At 38.8% G+C, this 21,630-nt stretch overlaps 1 non-coding gene across 1 annotated transcript; it reads right to left on the bottom strand.

The window, feature by feature from the left end:
- Positions 1 to 479: 479 nt before the first annotated feature.
- LOC130937658 (small nucleolar RNA R71) lies at positions 480 to 587 on the bottom strand. Its single transcript, XR_009068867.1, has one exon. It is a non-coding gene; the product is annotated as a small nucleolar RNA R71 (small nucleolar RNA).
- Between the last annotated feature and the right edge of the window lie 21,043 nt (positions 588 to 21,630).

The raw sequence follows: 21,630 nt of genomic DNA, 5'->3' as shown, positions 1-21,630 counted from the left end.
AGAGAAAGCTAAGAGAAGCCAAAGCACAACTCTCTTTAGAGGACCTGACCGAATTCTTCAAGGAAGAAGAACCCATGGCAGCCGAAAACAACAACAATGCCAACAATGCAAGGAAGGTGCTGGGTGACTTTACTGCACCTACTCCTGATTTTTATGGGAGAAGCATCTCTATCCCTGCCATTGGAGCAAACAACTTTGAGCTTAAGCCTCAATTAGTTTCTCTAATGCAACAGAATTGCAAGTTCCATGGACTTCCAATGGAAGATCCTCATCAGTTTTTAGCTGAATTCTTGCAAATCTGTGACACAGTCAAGACTAATGGGGTTAACCCTGAGGTCTATAGACTGATGCTATTCCCTTTTGCTGTAAGAGACAGAGCTAGAATATGGTTGGATTCTCAACCTAAAGAAAGCCTGGACTCTTGGGAAAAGCTAGTCAATGCCTTCTTGGCAAAGTTCTTTCCACCACAAAGATGGAGTAAGCTTAGAGTGGAAGTCCAAACCTTCAGACAGAAGGATGGAGAATCCCTCTATGAAGCTTGGGAAAGATACAAACAATTAATCAAAAGATGTCCTTCAGACATGCTTTCTGAATGGAGCATCATAGGTATTTTCTATGATGGTCTCTCTGAACTATCTAAGATGTCCTTAGATAGCTCTGCTGGAGGATCTCTTCATCTGAAGAAGACGCCTGCAGAAGCTCAAGAGCTGATTGAAATGGTTGCAAATAACCAATTCATGTACACTTCTGAAAGGAATCCTGTGAATAATGGGACTAGTCAGAAGAAAGGAGTTCTTGAGATTGATGCTCTGAATGCCATACTGGCTCAGAATAAGATATTGACTCAACAAGTCAATTTGATTTCTCAAAGTCTGTCTGGAATGCAAAATGCACCAAACAGTACTAAGGATGCTTCATCTGAGGAAGAAGCTTATGATCCTGAGAACCCTTCCATGGAAGAGGTGAATTACCTAGGAGAACCCTATGGAAATACCTACAATTCTTCATGGAGAAATCACCCAAATCTCTCATGGAAGAATCAAGAGAGACCTCCACAAGGTTTCAATAACAATAATGGTGGAAGAAACAGGTTTAGCAATGGCAAGCCTTTTCCATCATCTTCTCAGCAACAGACAGAGAGTTCTAAGCAGAATACTTCTGACTTAGCAACAATGGTCTCTGATCTAATAAAGACCACTCAAAGTTTCATGAATGAAACAAGGTCTTCCATTAGAAATTTGGAAGGACAAGTGGGTCAGCTGAGCAAGAAAGTTACTGAACTCCCTCCTAGTACTCTCCCAAGTAATACAGAAGAAAATCCAAAAGGAGAGTGCAAGGCCATCAACATGGCCGAATATGGAGAGGAAAGAGAGGAAGAAGACGCCACTGAGAAAGACCCCAGTGGGCGTGCACCACTCTCCTCTGAGTTCCTCAATGAGGAACAATGGGAATCTGAGGCTCAAAATGAGACCATAGAGATTCCATTGGACTTACTTCTGCCATTCATGAGCTCTGATGAGTATTCTTCCTCTGAAGAGGATGAGTATGTTACTGAAGAGCAAGTTGCTAAATACCTTGGAGCAATCATGAAACTAAATGACAAGTTATTTGGAAATGTGACTTGGGAGGATGAACCTCCCTTGCTCACCAAAGAACTGGATGACTTGTCTAGGCAGAAACTGCCTCAAAAGAGGCAGGATCCTGGGAAGTTTTCTATACCTTGTACCATAGGCACCATGACCTTCAAGAAGGCCTTGTGTGACTTAGGGTCAAGTGTAAACCTCATGCCCCTCTTTGTAATGGAGAAATTAGGGATCTATGAGGTGCAAGCTGCAAGAATCTCATTAGAGATGGCAGACAATTCAAGAAAACAAGCTCATGGACTTGTAGAGAATGTTTTGGTGAAGGTTGAAAACCATTACATCCCTACTGACTTCATAGTCCTAGAGACTGGGAAGTGCATGGATGAATCCATCATCCTTGGCAGACCCTTCCTAGCCACAGCAAAGGCTGTGATTGATGTTGATAGAGGAGAGTTGATCATTCAAGTGAATGAAGAATCCTTGGTGTTTAAGGCCCAAGGACATCCCTCTATCATCATGGAGAGGAAGCATGAAGAACTTCTCTCAAAACAGAGCCAAGCAGAGCCCCCACAGTCAAACTCTAAGTTTGGTGTTGGGAGGCCACAACCAAACTCTAAGTTTGGTGTTGAACCCCCACATTCAAACTCTAAGTTTGGTGTTGGGAGGTTCCAACACGGTTCTGAGCATTTCTGAGGCTCCATGAGAGTCCTCTGTCAAGCTAATGACATTAAAGAAGCGCTTGTTGGGAGGCAACCCAATGTTTTATAGTTAACTATTTTCTTTTGTTATTTTATCTTTTTTGTAGGTTGATGATCATAAGAAGTCACAAAAACAATGAAAAAAGCAAAAACAGAATGAAAAACAGGAAGAAAAACAGCACACCCTGGAGGAGAAGAAACTGGCGTTCAAACGCCAGTAATGTTAGCTGTTGGGCGTTTAACGCCCAGTCTGGCACCATTCTGGGCGTTTAACGCCAGAAAGGGGCACCAGACTGGCGTTAAACGCCAGTAAAGGGCAAGAACCTGGCGTTAAACGCCAGGAATGGGCACCAGCCCGGCGTTTAACGCCAGAAATGGCTCAAAACGTGATTTTGAGCAACATTTGGTGCAGGGATGACTTTTCCTTGACACTACAGGATCTGTGGACCCCACAGGACCCTACCATCACTCTCTCTCTTCTTCCCCCATTCACCAATCACCTCAACACCTCTTCCCCAAAAACCCCTCACCTATCAAATCCCATCTTTCTCTTCACCACTCACATCCATCCTTCATAAAACCCCACCAACCTCACCCTTCAAATTCAAACCACTTTCCCTCCCAAACCCACCCATAATGGCCGAACCTCTACCCCCCCTCTCTTCTATAAATACCCTTCTTCAACTCTTCATTTTCACACAACCTAAACCCCCCTTTCTTACCCTTCTTGGCCGAACACACTACCATCTCCCTTCTTCCTCATTTCTTCTTCTTCTACTCTCTTCTTTCTTCTTTTGCTCGAGGACGAGCAAACATTTTAAGTTTGGTGTGGTAAAAGCGTTGCTTTTTCGTTTTTCCATAACCATTTATGGCATCCAAGGCCGGAGAACCCTCTAAAAAGAGGAAAGGGAAGGCAAAAGCTTCCACCTCCGAGTCATGGGAGATGGATAGATTCCTCTCAAGGGTGCATCAAGACCACTTCTATGAAGTTGTGGCCTTGAAGAAGGTGATCTCCGAGGTCCCCTTTTCACTCAAAAAGAGTGAATATCCGGAGATCCGCCATGAGATCCGAAGAAGAGGCTGGAAAGTTCTTACCAACCCCATTCAACAAGTCGGAATCTTGATGGTTCAAGAGTTCTATGCCAATGCATGGATCACAAAGAACCATGACCAAAGTGTGAACCCGAATCCAAAGAATTATCTCACTATGGTTCGGGGAAATACTTGGATTTTAGTCCGGAGAGTGTGAGGGTGGCGTTCAACTTGCCTATGATGCAAGGAGATGAGCATCCTTACACTAGAAGGGTCAACTTTGATCAAAGGTTGGACCAAGTCCTCACAGTCATATGTGAAGAGGGCGCACAATGGAAGCAAGATTCAAGAGGAAAGCCGGTCCAATTGAGAAGGCACGACCTCAAGCCCGTGGCTAGAGGATGGTTAGAGTTCATACAACGCTCAATCATCCCCACTAGCAACCGGTCTGAAGTTACCATAGACCGGGCCATCATGATCCATAGTATCATGATTGGAGAAGAAATAGAGGTTCATGAGGTTATAGCCCAAGAACTCTATAAGGTGGCGGACAAGACCTCCACCTTGGCAAGGTTAGCCTTTCCTCATCTCATTTGTCACCTCTGTTATTCAGTTGGAGTTGACATAGAGGGAGACATTCCCATTGATGAGGACAAGCCCATCACCAAGAAAAGGATGGAGTACACAAGAGATCTCACTCATCATGAGATCCCTGAGATTCCTCAAGGGATGAATTTTCCTCCACAAAACTATTGGGAGCAACTAAACACCTCCCTAGGAGAACTAAGTTCCAACATGGGACAACTGAGGGTGGAGCATCAAGAACACTCCATCATCCTTCATGAAATTAGAGAAGATCAAAGAATCATGAGGGAGGAGCAACAAAGACAAGGAAGAGACATTGAGGAGCTCAAGCACTCCATAGGATCTTCAAGAGCAAGAAAGAGCCGCCATCACTAAGGTGGACCCGTTCTTTGATTTCCTTGTTATTGTTCTTCTGTTTTTTCGAAAATTATGCTTTATGTTTATCCATGTTTGTGTCTTATGATCATTAGTGTCTTAGTGTCTATGTCTTAAAGTTATGAATGTCCTATGAATCCATCACCTCTCTTAAATAAAAACGTGCTTAATTGAAAAGGAAAGAAGTGCATGAATTCTGAATTTTATAATAGTTTAATTATTTTTGATGTGGTGGCAATATTTTTGTTCTCTGAATGTATGCTTAAACAGTGCATATGTCTTTTGAATTTGTGGTTCATGAATGTTGGCTCTTGAAAGAATGATGAAAAAGGAGACATGTTACTGAGGATCTGAAAAATCATTAAAAATGATTCTTGAAGCAAGAAAAAGCAGAAAAAAGAAAAAAAAAAGACCGAAAAAAAAGAGAAAAAAAAAAGAGAAAGAGAAAGAAAAAGAAAGAATAAGAGTTGTGATCCAAGGCAAATAAGAGTGTGCTTAAGAACCCTGGACACCTCTAATTGGGGACTTTAGCAAAGCTGAGTCACAATCTGAAAAGGGTTCACCCAATTATGTGTCTGTGGCATGTATGTATCCGGTGGTAATACTGGAAGACAGAGTGCTTTGGGCCACAGCCAAGACTCAAGAAATAGCTATGTTCAAGAATCATCATACTTAACTAGGAGAATCATTAACACTATCTGGATTCTAAGTTCCTAAAGAAGCCAATCATTCTGAATTACAAGGGATAGAGTGAGATGCCAAAACTATTCAGAGGCAAAAAGTAAAAGCCCCGCTCATCTAATTAATACTGATCTTCATGGATGTTTTTGGAGTTCATTGCATATTCTCTTCTTTTTATCTTATTTGATTTTCAGTTGCTTGAGGACAAGCAACAATTTAAGTTTGGTGTTGTGATGAGCGGATAATTTGTATACTTTTTGGCATTGTTTTTAGTATGTTTTTGGTATGATATAGTTAGTTTTTAGTATATTTTTATTAGTTTTTAGTTAAAATTCACTTTTCTGGACTTACTATGAGTTTGTGTGTTTTTCTGTGATTTCAGGTATTTTCTGGCTGAAATTGAGGGACCTGAGCAAAAATCTGATCCAGAGACTCAAAAGGACTGCAGATGCTGTTGGATTCTGACCTCCCTGCACTCGAAGCGAATTTTCTGGAGCTACAGAAGCCCAATTGGCGCGCTCTCAACGGCGTTGGAAAGTAGACATCCTGGGCTTTCCAGCAATATATAATAGTCCATACTTTGCCCAAGATTTGATGGCCCAAACCGGCGTTCAAAGTCACCTCAAGAAATCCCAGCGTTAAACGCTGGAACTGGCACCCAAATGGGAGTTAAACGCCCAAACTGGCACTAAAGCTGGCGTTTAACTCCAAGAAGAGTCTTTACACGAAATTGCTTCATTGCTCAGCCCAAGCACACACCAAGTGGGCCCGGAAGAGGATTTTTATGTCATTTACTCATTTCTGTACACCCTAGGCTACTAGTTTCTTATAAGTAGGACCTTTTACTATTGTATAAAGAAATCTTTTGATCATGTTTTGATGATTAAACCCTCTTTGGGAGGCTGGCCATTCGGCCATGCCTAGACCTTGTTCTTATGTATTTTCAACGGTGGAGTTTCTACACACCATAGATTAAGGTGTGGAGCTCTGCTGTACCTCGAGTATTAATGCAATTACTATTGTTCTTCCATTCAATTCCACTTGTTCTTTTACCAAGATATCACTTGTTCTTCAACATGATGAAGGTGATGATTGACGCCCATCACCATTCTCACCCATGAACAAGGTGACTGACAACCATTCTTGTTCTACAAGCATCTGAGGCTTAGTGAATATCTCTTGGATTTCTGATTGCACGATGCATGGTTGATCGCCTGACAAACGAGTGCTCGCCTGACAAACGAGCCAGCCATTCCGTGAGATCAGAGTCTTCGTGGTATAGGCAAGAACTGATGGCAGCATTCAAGAGAATCCGGAAGGTCTAACCTTGTCTGTGGTATTCTGAGTAGGATCCAATGATTGAATGACTGTGACGTGCTTCAAACCTGTAACCTACTGGGCGTTAGTGACAGACGCAAAAGAGTTATTCTATTCCGGTAGGGGAGGGAACCAAACCGGTGATTGGCAGCACTGTGACAGAGTGTGTGCATTAGCTTTCACTGCGCGGATGGGAGGTAGCTGCTGACAACAGTGAGACCCTATACGAGCTTGCCATGGAAAGGAGTAAGAAGGGTTGGATGAAGACAGTAGGAAAGCAGAGAGACGGAAGGGAAGGCATCTTCATGCGCTTATCTGAAGTTCCTACCAATGAATTACATAAGTATCACTATCTTTATCTTTTATGTTATTTTCGTTCATCACCATATATATCTGAGTTTGCCTGACTAAGATTTACAAGATGACCATAGCTTGCTTCAATACTAACAATCTCCGTGGGATCGACCCTTACTCACGTAAGGTTTATTACTTGGACGACCCAGTGCACTTGCTGGCTAGTTGTGCGAAGTTGTGTAATGCCATGGTATTGAGCGCACCAAGTTTTTGGAGCCATTACCAGGGATTATGAGAGTTGTGAAAAAGTATAATTCACAATTTCGCGCACCAATGCTCAAAGCTTTGGATCCTTTTTACCCTTGCCTTTTGGTTTTAAGGGCTATTGGCTTTTTCTGCTTGCTTTTTCTTTTTTTTTTTCGCAAGCTTTCTTTTTCACTGCTTTTTCTTGCTTCAAGAATCAATTTCATGATTTTTCATATTGTCAATAACATTTCTCTTTGTTCATCATTCTTTCAAGAGCCAACAGTTTTAACATTCATAAACAACAAGATCAAAAGACATATGCACTGTTCAATCATTCATTCAGAAAACAAAAAGTATTGTCACCACATCAATATAATTAAATTAAATTCAAGGATGAATTCGAAATTCATGTACTTCTTGTTCTTTTGAATTAAAACATTTTTCTTTTAAGAGAGGTGAAGGATTAATGGAATTATTCATAACTTTAAGACATAGTTACTACATACTAATGATCATGAAGTAGAGACACAAAACATAGATAAACTCAACATAAAAAAACGAAAAGCAGAAAGAAATAAAGAACAAGGAATGAATCCACCTTTAGTGGCGTCTTCTTCTTGAAGGACCAATGATGTTCTTAAGCTCTTCTATGTCCCTTCCTTGCCTTTGTTGCTCCTCCCTCATTGCTCTTTGATCTTCTCTTATTTCATGGAGAATGATGGAGTGCTCATGATGTTCCACCCTTAATTATTCAACATTGTGGCTCAAATCTTCTAAGGAAGTGTTGAGTTGTTCCCAATAGTTGTTGGGAGGAAAGTGCATCCCTTGAGGCATCTCAGGGATTTCTTGATGATGAGCTTCCTCATTCATCTCTTGAGAACCGTGAAGGATCTCTCTTGCTTGCTCCATCCTCTTCTTGGTGATGGGCTTATCCTCTTCAATGAGGATGTCTCCTTCTATGATAACTCCAGCTAAGTAACATAGATGGCAAATAAGGTAAGGAAAAGCTAGCCGTGCCATATTGGAGGGCTTGTCGGCTATTTTGTAGATTTCATTGGAGATGACCTCATGAACTTCTACTTCCTCTCCAATCATGATGCTATGAATCATGATGGCCCGATCCACAGTAACTTCAGATCGGTTGCTAGTAGGAATGATGGAGCGTTGAATGAACTCCAACCATCCTCTAGCCACAGGCTTGAGGTCCAGTCTTCTTAGTTGGACTGGCTTGCCTTTGGAGTCTCTCGTCCACTGAGCTCCTTCCACACATATGTCCCTAAGGATTTGGTCCAACCTTTGATTAAAGTTGACCCTTCTAGTGTAGGGGCGTTCATCTCCTTGCATCATGGGCAAGTGGAATGCCAACCTCACATTTTCTGGACTAAAATCTAAGTATTTTCCCCGAACCATTGTGAGATAATTCTTTGGACTCGGGTTCATACTTTGATCATGGTTCCTAGTGATCCATGCGTTGGCATAGAACTCTTGAACCATTAAGATTCTGACTTGTTGCATGGGGTTGGTCAGGACTTCCCAACCTCTTCTTCGGATTTCATGTCAGATCTCCGGATACTCATTTTTCTTGAGCTTGAAAGGGACCTCAGGGATCACCTTCTTCTTTGCCACAACATCATAGAAGTGGTCTTGATGGCTCTTGGAGATGAATCTTTCCATCTCCCATGACTCGGAGGTGGAAGCTTTTGTCTTCCCTTTTCCTTTTCTAGAGGATTCTCCGGCCTTAGGTGCCATTGATGGTAATGGAAAAACAAAAAGATTATGCTTTTACCACACCAAACTTAAAATATTGCTCGTCCTCGAGCAAGAGAAGAAAGAAGAGAAGAAGAGAAGAAGAAGAAGAAGAGAATATGGTAGAGAGGGAGAGATGTAGGTTCGGCCAAGGTGAAGAAGAGGGGTTTGTGTTTTGTGAAAAAGAAGTAGAATGGAAGGGTATTTATAGGGAGAGAGGGAAGTGTAGGTTTGGCCATTTAGGGTGGGAATGGGTGGGAAAATGGTTTTGAATTTTTGAAGGTAGGTGGGGTTTATGGGGAAGAGTGGATGGATGTGAGTGGTGAAGGGGGTGATTGGGAAGAGGAATTGAGGTGATTGGTGAAGAGTGTTGGGAAGTGTGACATGGGGAATACAAATCACAAAAATAGGATTAGGAGGTAAGGTGGGAATATAGTAGGTGGGGATCCTATGGGGTCCACAGATCCTGAGGTGATCCTGTGGGGTCCACAGATCCTGAGGTGTCAAGGAATTCCATCCCTGCACCAAATAGGCATGCAAAATGCCTTTGCACACCATTCTGGCATTTAAACGCCCATTGGTGCACGTTCTGGGCGTTCAACGCCCATGTAAAGCATGTTTATGGCGTTGAACGCCAGTTTCATGCTTGTTACTGGCGTTCAGCGCCAGCTTTTCTTCTCTAGGCACATTCCTGGCGTTCAGCGCCAGAATGTTGCTTGTTTCTGGCGTTCAGCGCCAGAATGATGCTCTGTTCTGGCATTGAACGCCGGCCAGATGCATCTTACTGGCGTTGAATGCCAGTCTGTGCTTCCTCCAGGGTGTGATTTTCTTCTTCTGCTGTTTTTGATTCTGTTTTTAATTTTTATGATTTTTTCGTGACTCCTCATGATCATGTACCTAATAAAACACAAAATAACAATAAAATAGAATAAAATAAAAATTAGATAAATAAAATTGGGTTGCCTCCCAACAAGCGCTTCTTTAATGTCAATAGCTTGACAGTGGCTCTCATGGAGCCACAAGGTGATCAGGTCAATGTTGTATAGTGCCAACACCAAACTTAGAGTTTGGATATGGGGTCTTAACACCAAACTTAGAGTTTGGTTGTGGCCTCCCAACACCAAACTTAGAGTTTGACTGTGGGGGCTCTTCTTGACTCTGAACTGAGAGAAGCTCTTCATGCTTACTCTCTTTTGTCATAGAGGGATGGCCATGTGCCTTAAACACAAGGTAGTCCCCATTCAATTGAAGGACTAATTCACCTCTGTTGACATCTATCACAGCTCCTGCTGTGGCTAGGAAAGGTCTTCCAAGGATGATGCAATTATCCTTTTCCTTCCTAGTGTCTAAGATTATGAAATCAGCAGGGATGTAAAGGCCTTCAACCTTTACTAACACGTCCTCTACTATTCCATAAGCTTGTCTCACTGACTTGTCTGCCAGTTGTAATGAGAACAAGGCAGGTTGTACCTCAATGATCCCCAGCTTCTCCATTACAGAGAGTGGCATCAGATTTATCCCTGACCCCAGATCACACAGAGCTTTTTCAAAGGTCATGGTGCCTATGGTACAAGGTATTAAGAACTTGCCAGGATCTTGTTTCTTTTGAGGTAAACTTTGCTGAATCCAGGTATCCAGTTTACTAATGAGCAAAGGAGGTTCACTTTCCCAAGTCTCATTACCAAACAACTTGGCATTCAGCTTCATGATAGCTCCTAAATATTGAGCAACTTGCTCTCCAGTCACATCTTCATCCTCTTCAGAGGAAGAATAGTCTTCAGAGCTCATGAATGGCAGAAGAAGATTTAATGGAATCTCTATGGTCTCTATATGAGCCTCAGATTCCTTTGGATCCTTAATAGGAAACTCCTTCTTGCTTGAGGGATGTCCCAGGAGGTCTTCCTCACTAGGATTTTCGTCCTCCTCCTCCCTTGTGCATTCGGCCATATTGATTATATCAATGGCCTTGCACTCTCCTTTTGGATTCTCTTCTGTATTGCTTGGGAGAATACTGGGAGGAGTTTCAATGACTTTCTTACTCAGCTGGCCCACTTGTGCCTCCAGATTTCTGATGGAGGATCTTGTTTCACTCATGAAACTGAAAGTGGCCTTTGACAGATCAGAGACTAGATTGGCTAAATTAGAAGTGTTTTGTTCAGAATTCTCTGTCTGTTGCTGAGAAGATGATGGAAAAGGCTTGCTATTGCTCAGCCTATTGCGTCCACCATTGTTAAAGCCTTGTTGAGGCTTTTGTTGATCCTTCCATGAGAAATTTGGATGATTTCTCCATGATGAATTATAGGTGTTTCCATAAGGTTCACCCATGTAATTAACCTCTGCCATGGTAGGGTTCTCGGGATCATAAGCTTCTTCAGAAGCTGCCTCTTTAGTACTGTTGGATGCATGTTGCCATCCATTCAGATTTTGAGAGATCATGTTGACCTGTTGAGTCAACACTTTGTTCTGAGCCAATATGGCATTCAGAGCATCAATTTCAAGAACTCCTTTCTTTTGAGGTATCCCATTATTCACGGAATTCCTCTCAGAAGTGTACATGAATTGGTTGTTTGCAACCATGTCAATAAGTTCTTGAGCCTCTTCAGGCGTTTTCTTTAGGTAAATAGATCCACCTGCAGAATGGTCCAATGACATTTTCGAAAATTCAGAGAGACCATAATAGAATATATCTAATATGGTCCATTCTGAAAACATGTCAGATGGAAATCTTTTGGTCAGCTACTTGTATCTTTCCCAAGCTTCATAGAGGGAGTCACCATCTTTTTGTTTGAAAGTTTGAACATCCACTCTCAGCTTGCTCAGCTTTTGAGGAGGAAAGAATTTATCCAAGAAGGCTGTGACCAGCTTATCCCAGGAGTCCAGGCTATCCTTAGGTTGTGAATCCAACCATATTCTAGCTCTGTCTCTTACAGCAAAAGGGAAAAGCATGAGTCTGTAGACTTCAGGATCAACTCCATTCGTCTTTACAGTCTCACAGATCTGCAAGAACTTAGTTAAAAACTGGTAAGGATCTTCAGATGGAAGTCCATAAAACTTGCAGTTTTGTTGCATTAAGGCAACTAGTTGAGGCTTAAGCTCAAAATTATTGGCTCCAATGGCAGGAATGGAGATGCTTCTTCCATCAAATTTGGATGTTGGCTTTGTGAAGTCACCAAGCATTCTCCTTGCATTATTATTATTTTCGGCTGCCATCTCCTTCTCTTGTTCGAAAATTTCTGAAAGGTTGTTTCTGGATTATTGTAATTTAGTTTCTCTTAGTTTCCTTTTCAGAGTCCTTTCAGGTTCAGGATCAATTTCAACAAGAGTGCCTTTTTCCTTGTTTCTGCTCATATGAAAGAGAAGAAAACAAGAAAAGAAAGAGGAATCCTCTATTGCACAGTATAGAGATTCCTTTATGTTAGTAGAAAAAGAAAGGGGATAAGGAAAGGAGAATGGTTCGGATTTTTTAGATGAAGAGAGGTGAAGAGAAGTGTTAGTAATTAAATAATTAAATAGAATAAGAAAAGAGAGAGGAAATTTCGAAAATAATTTTGAAAAAAGGGGTTAGTATTTTCGAAAATTAAAAGATAAGATAGAATTAAAATTAAAACAATTAATTAAAAAGATTTTTTTTGAAAAAGAGAGAGATATTTTCGAAAATTAGAGAGGGAGAAGTAGTTAGGTGTTTTTGAAAAAGATAAGAAACAAACACAAAGTTAGTTAGTTGATTGAAAAAGATTTGAAATCAAATTTTAAAAAGATAAGAAGATAGGAAGTTAGATAAGATATTTTGAAATCAAATTTTGAAAAAGATAAAATTTTTGAAAAAGATAAGATAAGAGATAAAAAGATTTAATTTAAAAATTTGAAATTACTTACTTCACTAACAAGAAACTACAAGATTAGATTCTAGAACTTAAAGATTGAACCTTTCTTAACAAGAAAGTAACAAACTTCAAATTTTTGAATCAATCACATTAATTATTAGTGAATTTTCGAAAATTAGATATAAAGATAAGAAAAAGATTTTGAAAATATTTTAAAAAAGATTTTTTGAAATTTTCGAAAAATAGAAAAAAAATGGAAAAGATATGATTTTTGAAAAAGATTTTGAAAAGATAAGATTTTTAAAATTGGAAATTTGACTTGACTTGTAAGAAACAACTAATTTTGAAAATTTTTGACCAAGTCAACCCAAAATTTCAAAAATTTGGAGGGAAATAAGGAAAATATATTTTTTTGATTTTTGAATTTTTTTATTATGAGAGAGAAAAACAACAAAAATACTAAATGCATGAAATTTTTAGATCAAAACAATGAATGCATGCAAGAATGCTATGAATGTCAAGATGAAGACCAAGAACACTTTGAAGATCATGATGAACATCAAGAACATAATTTTGAAAAATTTTTGATGCAAAGAAAACATGCAAGACACCAAACTTAGAAATCTTTAATGCATGGGCTCTAACAAACGAAAAATGCATATGAAAAACAACAAACAACACAAAATAAGAAAACATCAAGATCAAACAAGAAGACTTATCAAGAACAACTTGAAGATCATGAAGAACACTATGAATGCATGAAATTTTCGAAAAATGCAAGAAAAAAATTTTAAAGCATGCAATTGACACCAAACTTAAAAGTTGACCCAAGACTCAAACAAGAAACACAAAATATTTTTGATTTTTATGATTTTATGATTTTTTTGTATTTATTTTATTATATTTTTTTCGAAAATAAAGTTTAGAAAAACGAAAAATAAAAGAAAAATTTTGAAAAAGATTTTTGAAAAGAAAATTACCTAATCTGAGCAACAAGATAAACCGTCAGTTGTCCATACTCGAACAATCCCCGGCAACGGCGCCAAAAACTTGGTGGACGAAATTGTTGTTCATGTGTTATTCCATTTTGCAAAATTCATTGCTTTTCATTCCCTGGCAATGGCGCCAAAAACATGATGCCAATACCATGGTTCACAACTCCGTTCAACTTAACCAGCAAGTGTACTGGGTCATCCAAGTAATACCTTACGTGAGTAAGGGTCGATCCCACAGAGATTGTTGGTATGAAGCAATCTATGGTCACCTTGTAAATCTCAGTTAGGCAGCTTAAATGTTTATGGGTTTCGAAATTAATAAAAAGAAAATAAAAATGATAGAAATACTTATGTAAATTAATAGTGGGAATTTCAGATAAGTGTATGGAGATGCTGTGCTCCTCTTGAATCTCTACTTTCCTATTACGTTCATCCAATCCTTCTTACTCCTTTCCATGGCAAGCTGTATGTAGGGCATCACCGTTGTCAGTGGCTACATCCCATCCTCTCAGTGAAAACGTTCCTATGCTCTGTCACAGCACGGCTAATCAGCTGTTGGTTCTCGATCATGTTGGAATAGGATCCATTGATCCTTTTGCGCTTGTCATCACGCCCAACAATCGCGAGTTTGAAGCTCGTCACAGTCATTCAATCCCAGAATCCTACTCGAAATACCACAGACAAGGTTTAGACTTTCCGGATCCTCATGAATGCCGCCATCTATCTAGCTTATACCACGAAGATTCTGTTGGGGAATCTAAGAGATATGCGCCCGGCCTAAGGTAGAACGGAAGTGGTTGTCAGTCACGCGCGTTCATAGGTGAGAATGATGATGAGTGTCACGGATCATCACATTCATCAAAGTGTTGTGCAACGTATATCTTGGAATAAGAATAAAAGAGAATTGAATAGAAAGTAATAGTAATTGTATTGAAACTTGAGGTACAGCAGAGCTCCACACCCTTAATCTATGGTGTGCAGAAACTCCACCGTTGAAAATACATAAGTGAAAGGTTCAGGCATGGCTGAATGGCCAGCCCCCAAAACGTGATCACAGGATTCAAATTACAATCCAGGATGAGATTATGATAGTAAAAAGTTCTATTTATAATAAACTAGCTCCTAGGGTTTACATGAGTAAGTAATTGATGCATAAATCCACTTCCGGGGCCCACTTGGTGTATGTTTGGGCTGAGCTTGATCTATCCACGAGTTGAGGCTTTTATTGGAGTTGAACTCCAAGTTATGACGTGTTTTGGGCGTTCAACTCCGGATCATGACGTGTTTCTGGCGTTTAACTCCAGACAGCAGCATGTACTTGGCGTTCAACGCCAAGTTACATCATCAATTTCCGAATAAAGTATGGACTATTATATATTGCTGGAAAGCTCTGGATGTCTACTTTCCAACGCCGTTAAGAGCGCGCCATTTGGATTTCTGTAGCTCCAGAAAATTCATTTCGAGTGAAGGGAGGTCAGATTCCAACAGCATCAGCAGTCCTTTTGTCAGCCTTTTTCAGAGTTTTGCTCAAGTCCCTCAATTTCAGCCAGAAATTACCTGAAATCATAGAAAAACACACAAACTCATAGTAAAGTCCAGAAATGTGAATTTAACATAAAAACTAATGAAAACATCCCTAAAAGTAGCTTGAACTTACTAAAAACTACCTAAAAACAATGCCAAAAAGCGTATAAATTATCCGCTCATCAGCTATATATAGACATACAGAGTTTGAAAGTAAAACAGCAAAATAGCATATACAGTGTTTCTCTCAAAATAAGCCTCTAAGGCAAAATATAAATATAAAAGTGAGAGAATTTAAGCAAAAATAACCAAAAGTCTCCAAAAGATAATCAAGATCCTCTACTTTGTCACCATACGCAACTCACCGAGGTGGGTTATGAACTGTATCTGAAAAACGATAACAAAGTATGGAATGAGAACAGAAGATTCTCAGTATGGTAACAGTACCCAGTAATGTAAGATATAAGACTCTGGGATACTAGAGGCAATCCTAGAGCTTCTTATCAATCATGAGATTCAACTTAAAGCATACTAACATTAAAACCATAATGAAATAGGAGAATCTAACTTAGTAGATTTCTAATCTAGCAATTCTCCACTGTCCTACAGCCTTCGCCTACCTAACCGCCATGTGATCCCATCACCACCGCCTTCCGAACCTCCTCAATCCCAGTAGAAAACACAAGTAATAACAATGCAAGTAAAGCACAAGTATAGCATATATATCAAGAAAGTCAAGAAGAAAGTAATCATGTTATACAATTAGGCAAGCAATTCAAGTCGACAAAGCAAGCAAACAGATAGAAGATGCACATGATGAATACCTGTCCTATTTGGCTGTGATATCACATTGTCGATTCAATTGCTAACCTCACACATTTCCATGGGAACATCTTCTTTTGGTCTTAGAATGGGAACCCCCAGGATATCGTGCCCGAAACACGATCCAGGATATAGTGCCTGCACACTCTTGTGATTCTGAAAGGATGCGAACGGGATTCTCTTGCCACGGACCTCACATCTCAACATAAGCGAGATTAACCACCATCCTTATGCTGTCGCCACAACCTCGACAAGCGGGATTAACCACCGTCCTTGTCAGGTGCATAGCGTCTCAACAATCTCAAAGTAGAGTAATATATCAGTGGTTTTCAAAAATCATTTTTCAGTACTTGGTAGTCCATCATTCCACTCCAAATCCTAGACTCATATCAACCATCATCAATCCATACTTTCCACAACTTATTACCTTAATAATCATTACAGTACTCTGCCATCTCACATAACTAATCCCTTCCTCAGTACTCTAGAAACCTAAGGCTCCGTCTTCTAAACATTTTACCATAAAATATCTAACTAAACCCACCTAGAGTATTCTCTATGTTTTGACTCCTAAAAACAAGCTAAAGAATCTTAGATAAGTGCTACGGAAGTTTACAAGCTTGCCGGGAAGGTAAAACAGTTTAAACAAGATTTTCCTTGAAAAAAATAGGGCAGTGTGCGTACGCACAGAAGATAAAAGTTTTCATTTTAAATGCACGCATAGATACGTATGAACGCCCTCAACAGAAGGCAGTTCCCAGCTTGTGCGTGCGCACGATGTTGTGCGTACGCACAACTTGCAAAATTTGCAAGGTGTGTGTGCGCACCAAAGTTTGCTAGCGCTCCCAACAGTAGGCATATCCCTGTGTGTGCGTGCACACAAGGGTGTGCGTTCGCATGTTTTCAAAATTTTATAGGATGTGCATACACACAAGTCTGTGCGTACGCACAAGTCAAAACGTAGTCACTGTTTAGAGCACGCGCACAATAGTGTGCGTGCGCACACATACCAGAACTCATAATTTTTGCAACATCACAGAATCAGATTTTTAACACCAACTTCCAACGATAATATCTTTTTCTACAAAATTTTATATGATCCGCCAAAGTTTGTCAAAATCCGTTTTTCACCAAAAATCTCTAAACCTCAATTTCACCAAACTCTCAATCCAAAATCACTTATTCCACATTCAAAATAGTCCTAACTTATCTAAATCATATTTGTATACCTTTTATTCATTCCATAACTTAGCAACACATAAAATCACCCACTCTATGCACCAAATTCTACTTGTAAACTCAAATCTCAACAACTTACATCACCAAATATCATTCCACCATCCTCTATCAACATCAATACCTCATCATACATTAATAATCCTCAAAATCATCATTATCCAAATCCCACATCATACATCAATATTATCGTTCACCATAATCATCAAAATCATCAAAAACATCATTCATCATAATTATCAACAATCAATTTCAATCCTATCCTTTGGTCCACTAGCGTAAGTGTCTAAAAATATTATATATTACATAGAGAAAACCAAAACTATACTTTGGCGGATTCCCAATATGTGCTATACACCAAATTAAGTCCAAACCAAGCTTGCAACCAAAATCAAGTCACCAACAAATCACCAACCAACTCCAATAAGCATCAACAACCAATTTTTCCAAGCTATACCCATTAATTACCACAAACCAATACCTAAGGTTCCTAAATACACACATTCACAAGGGATAAGAGCAAACTAACCTTACCCAACAGTTTTAGGGGAAAAACCCAATAGCAACCAAGTGCTAAAGTGTACCTAAACACCCAAATCACAAAAATCCACTCAAAACTCAAGCCTTAAATTTTGAATTTCTTAGGACAGAGAAAAGGAGAGAAAATTTCAAGATCTTACCTACATAAGTTAGATAGAACTAATGGACTCGGCAAGAGCTTCGTGTAGCTGCTAATGGCATGTGAATCGGAGCACCATAGCTCGAGTTATGGCCACTGAAAGAGAGGAGTGAATAGTAACAATGGTGGAAAAGCTCTCACCTCTCTCCTCTTCCTTTTAGCTGTGTTTGTGTTATTATGAAGTGTGGTGAGGCTGAATTGGCCTCACTTAAGGTTATATATATGTTGGGCTTGGACCCAACTTGGGCTCGATCTAACCCACTAGCATTTCTAGACCGTTTGGCCAACTTTGGGCCAAACCTTTAAAATTAGTACCCGGTTTTTAACTTTAATTTATTTTCTAAGTTTTTCTATAGTTTTTATCATTCTCATACAGTACTAGACAGATTTAAGCCGGCACTGCTAATTAATTTACCGATACACGTTTTTACGTAATTTTTCGAAGAAAATTATCTTTTCCAACTCAGAAAAATCTACAGAGTCCAAATATCATATTTAAATTTTTTAATTAATATACTAAATTTTTGAACCTATTTCGGGCAATTAAATTATTTTAATTAAGCAGTTTAATTAATTGTGGCTCTTACATTCTCCTTACTAAATAAGAAATTTTGTCCTCAAAATTTGGTTTACTCATCATCACCATTAAATGTTCCCTCAAGTTAAACCTACCTCTCACTATTCTTCTTTTCATCCCTTCATGTCAACTCAAATTCCTTTCTACATCTTTTATTCTTATTTATAACTACCTATTTTAACGGAATTCAAGCCTATGTTGTACTCATCCTTCTTACTCTTAGCTTTCTTCATTTCAACTTCAATCTCTCAAATAAATAATTTTCCATTTCAATCTAAACTCAAAGTCACCATGATCAATGATCGCAACCCTTATCTTCTAAACTTGACAATTGCACTCACTTATCACCCAAAAATCCGATTTATTCACCTACCCTCATCTCCACAACCTATCCCAATTCACTCTAATCTTAAACAATTTTTCACCACTCTAAGTACAATATACATCAATTTTCAACCATTCAATACTTCCAAAGCCTAACAACGATTCCTATACTAACCACAATTTCAACACCATCCATTCAATTATACTCATAACACACACAATCATTCCAACACCTAAAATATTCTATTATCCATTTTCCTTACTCATTTGACAAAATCACAAGGTCTACAATACCGCCATCCCGTTTATTCCGTATTTAATTATCCAATTCATTTACAATTTTACCAATGTATACAATTCAACCTTCCTTGGACATACTAAATAACTAATGAATTTCTACTTATCATAACTAAAATCAAATGTTAAACTCAGCCAAAATTCAAGTCTAATTTTATTCTCACTTATTTTTCTCCTTTTCTACTTACCTCTGCACTCTATAATTTACCAAGTACTAAATGTTATATTAACCACCCTATAATCTACACGTAAAAATCGAAAACAAGTGTGGAAATTCCTAGGTGATAGCTTAACTCAAAATCGTAGTCCTTTAGTAATTACATCCATCTCCATGGAGGTAGTTCCTCTTTGCTCCACATCTTCAACACAAGCACAAACGCAGCAGGCTCCAGATCGTGAGTAAGAGATTTCACTTCGTGTGGCCTCTACTATCGTGATGCATAAACCATTACATCCTGATGTCACATCAAAATGCACTCCAAGATTTTTCTATGAAACGTATCAGTAGATCCTTAATGGTCCATGAGGTTTCAAGCAGTGCAAACACTAGCGCGGTAGTTAATCTTTTTTTTATGTTTTGAAGAATTTTCTCCCATAATCTGACATTCGCACCAATAGGCACCTTTGTGCGTTGACTCAGTCATCGGTAACACCATTTACAAAATAGAAGCTTCATAACTCCTCGTAAGGTCGCAGTCTCATCGGTTTCATCCTTCGTGTTCATAAGTTGTGTCCTAAGGAACTAACATATCGATCGTTGTGTCTAAGGATTACATGCGATGTTGAAATGAGCTCAAATTATCTGAAGGGATACCAAACTCAAAAGATAGCAAACAATTTTGAAGGGTATTCATAAGAAATTAAAAATATGAATTGTGTTGCAATTAGATAGGGTTGTAGAAATTAAGAAAATGCACCAGAAAAAGAATTAGAGTGCACCTCAAGGAAGAAATTTCAAATTAATAATTTTTGGTAGAAATAATAAGGCAAATAGAATCAAAATATGTCTTTACTGATTTCAAGAGGATCACGAGCCCTCGAATAAAGGCGGTTCAACCCAACAGTACACGTTCGGGCTCACATCAAGTAGTACAAGGTTTGCGCAAGGATATGTGCAAACAAGGAATAGGTTTGGGCAAAGTTCAATTTATTCACTAAGAGGGATTCCGAAATAAAGAGCTCTTATGCAATTTGCAAGGAAAAAGATAGGTCGGTTCACAAGGATGCAATGGTGCTCTCATTCGTACAAAACCTCATGATAAACCCCGATTTTGTGGTTTATCTTGTGCTTATTTTGGGGGATTTTACCACCTTTTCTCACATTTATTCAATGAAATAGCATGATTTTGCAATTCTCCCTTGATTTGTGCTTAAATGTGAAAACATTCTTTTTAGGCCTTAAAATAGCTAAATTCAATTCACTTTAATTCCATTCGATGCCTTGATATATTTGTTGAGTGATTTCAGGTCCATAAGGCAAGTATTGGATAGAAGAAGTGAGGAGAAAAGCATGCAAAGTGGGAGAACTCATGAAGAAATAAAGGAACCGTAAAGCTGTCAAGCTGACCTTCTGGCACTCAATCGACCATAACTTGAGCTACAGATGTCCAAATGAGGAAGTTTTAGTTGCGTTGGAAAGCTAACATCCGGGGTTTCAAAATAATATAAAATTTTCCATGGTTTCCTGATGCATAGGGGCGTGCACGCACACTATATGTGTGCGCGCCGATGGAGCAGTGTGGGTCCATTTTGGGCAACTCGTTGGGGGCAATTTCTAGCTCATTTTGGGCACAATCCAACTCATTTCTGATGCTATTGAACCCAAGGATTGAAGGGGAATGAACCAAATAGCCATATTTTAGTTTTCATCATGTTTTAGGGAGAATTCTAGAGAGAGAGAGAGAGGCTCTCTCCTCTCTCTAGATTTTAGGGTAGTTTTAGTTAATTCTTCTTGGATCCAAGTTATAATTCTTGTTTTGATTTAGTTCTTCCTTTTAATTTCTTGTTATTACATATCTATTCTTCTAGTTTTAATTGTCAATTCCTTTATTTTGTCATTTTTTTATGTTTATGAACAATTGTTGGATCTTAATTTTCTTTAATGCAATTTTATGTTTCCATGTTCTTTTATGTTAATCTTGCTTACTATTATTGATTTCTTGCTATTGATAGTTATGGGTTTCATTTAATTCTTGCATTTTGTTATGTTTACTTTTCTTGCACACTAGGTGTTTGATAAAATGTTTCCTCTAGTTTTTGAGTAGTTCTCTTTACTCTTAGCCTAGGTGGAGTAATTAGTGATGCTTGAGTTATCTAATTTCTTTGATTGATTGACAATTGGAAGTTGCTAATTGATTTGGATACCACTAACACTAGTCTTTCCCTTGGGAGTTGGCTAGGACTTATGGAATCAAGTTGATTCATCCACTTGACTTTCCTCCATGGTCAGAGGTTAACTAAGTGGTAGCAATGGATAATTTGTGATCACAATTAAGAGGATAACTAGGATAGGACTTCTAGTTCTCATATCTAGCCAAGAGTTTTGTTAGTTGTTAGTTTATTTTCATTACTATTTACATTCCATGTCTCTTATCCCAAAAATCCCAAAATATACTTCATAGCCAATAATTGAGCACTTCATTGTAATTCCTTGTGAGATGACCCGGAGTCTAAATACTTCGGTTAATTTTTATTGGGGTTTATACATGTGACAACTCAATATTTTTTATGTGAGAATTGTTTGTTGGTTTGGAGCTATGCTTACAACGAAGTAATTCTTTCTATAAGAAGAAAAT

Source organism: Arachis stenosperma, chromosome 6 (genome assembly GCF_014773155.1).
Source record: "Arachis stenosperma cultivar V10309 chromosome 6, arast.V10309.gnm1.PFL2, whole genome shotgun sequence".
Classification (NCBI taxonomy): Eukaryota; Viridiplantae; Streptophyta; class Magnoliopsida; order Fabales; family Fabaceae; genus Arachis; species Arachis stenosperma.
This window is presented reverse-complemented; position numbering and strand designations above follow the sequence as displayed.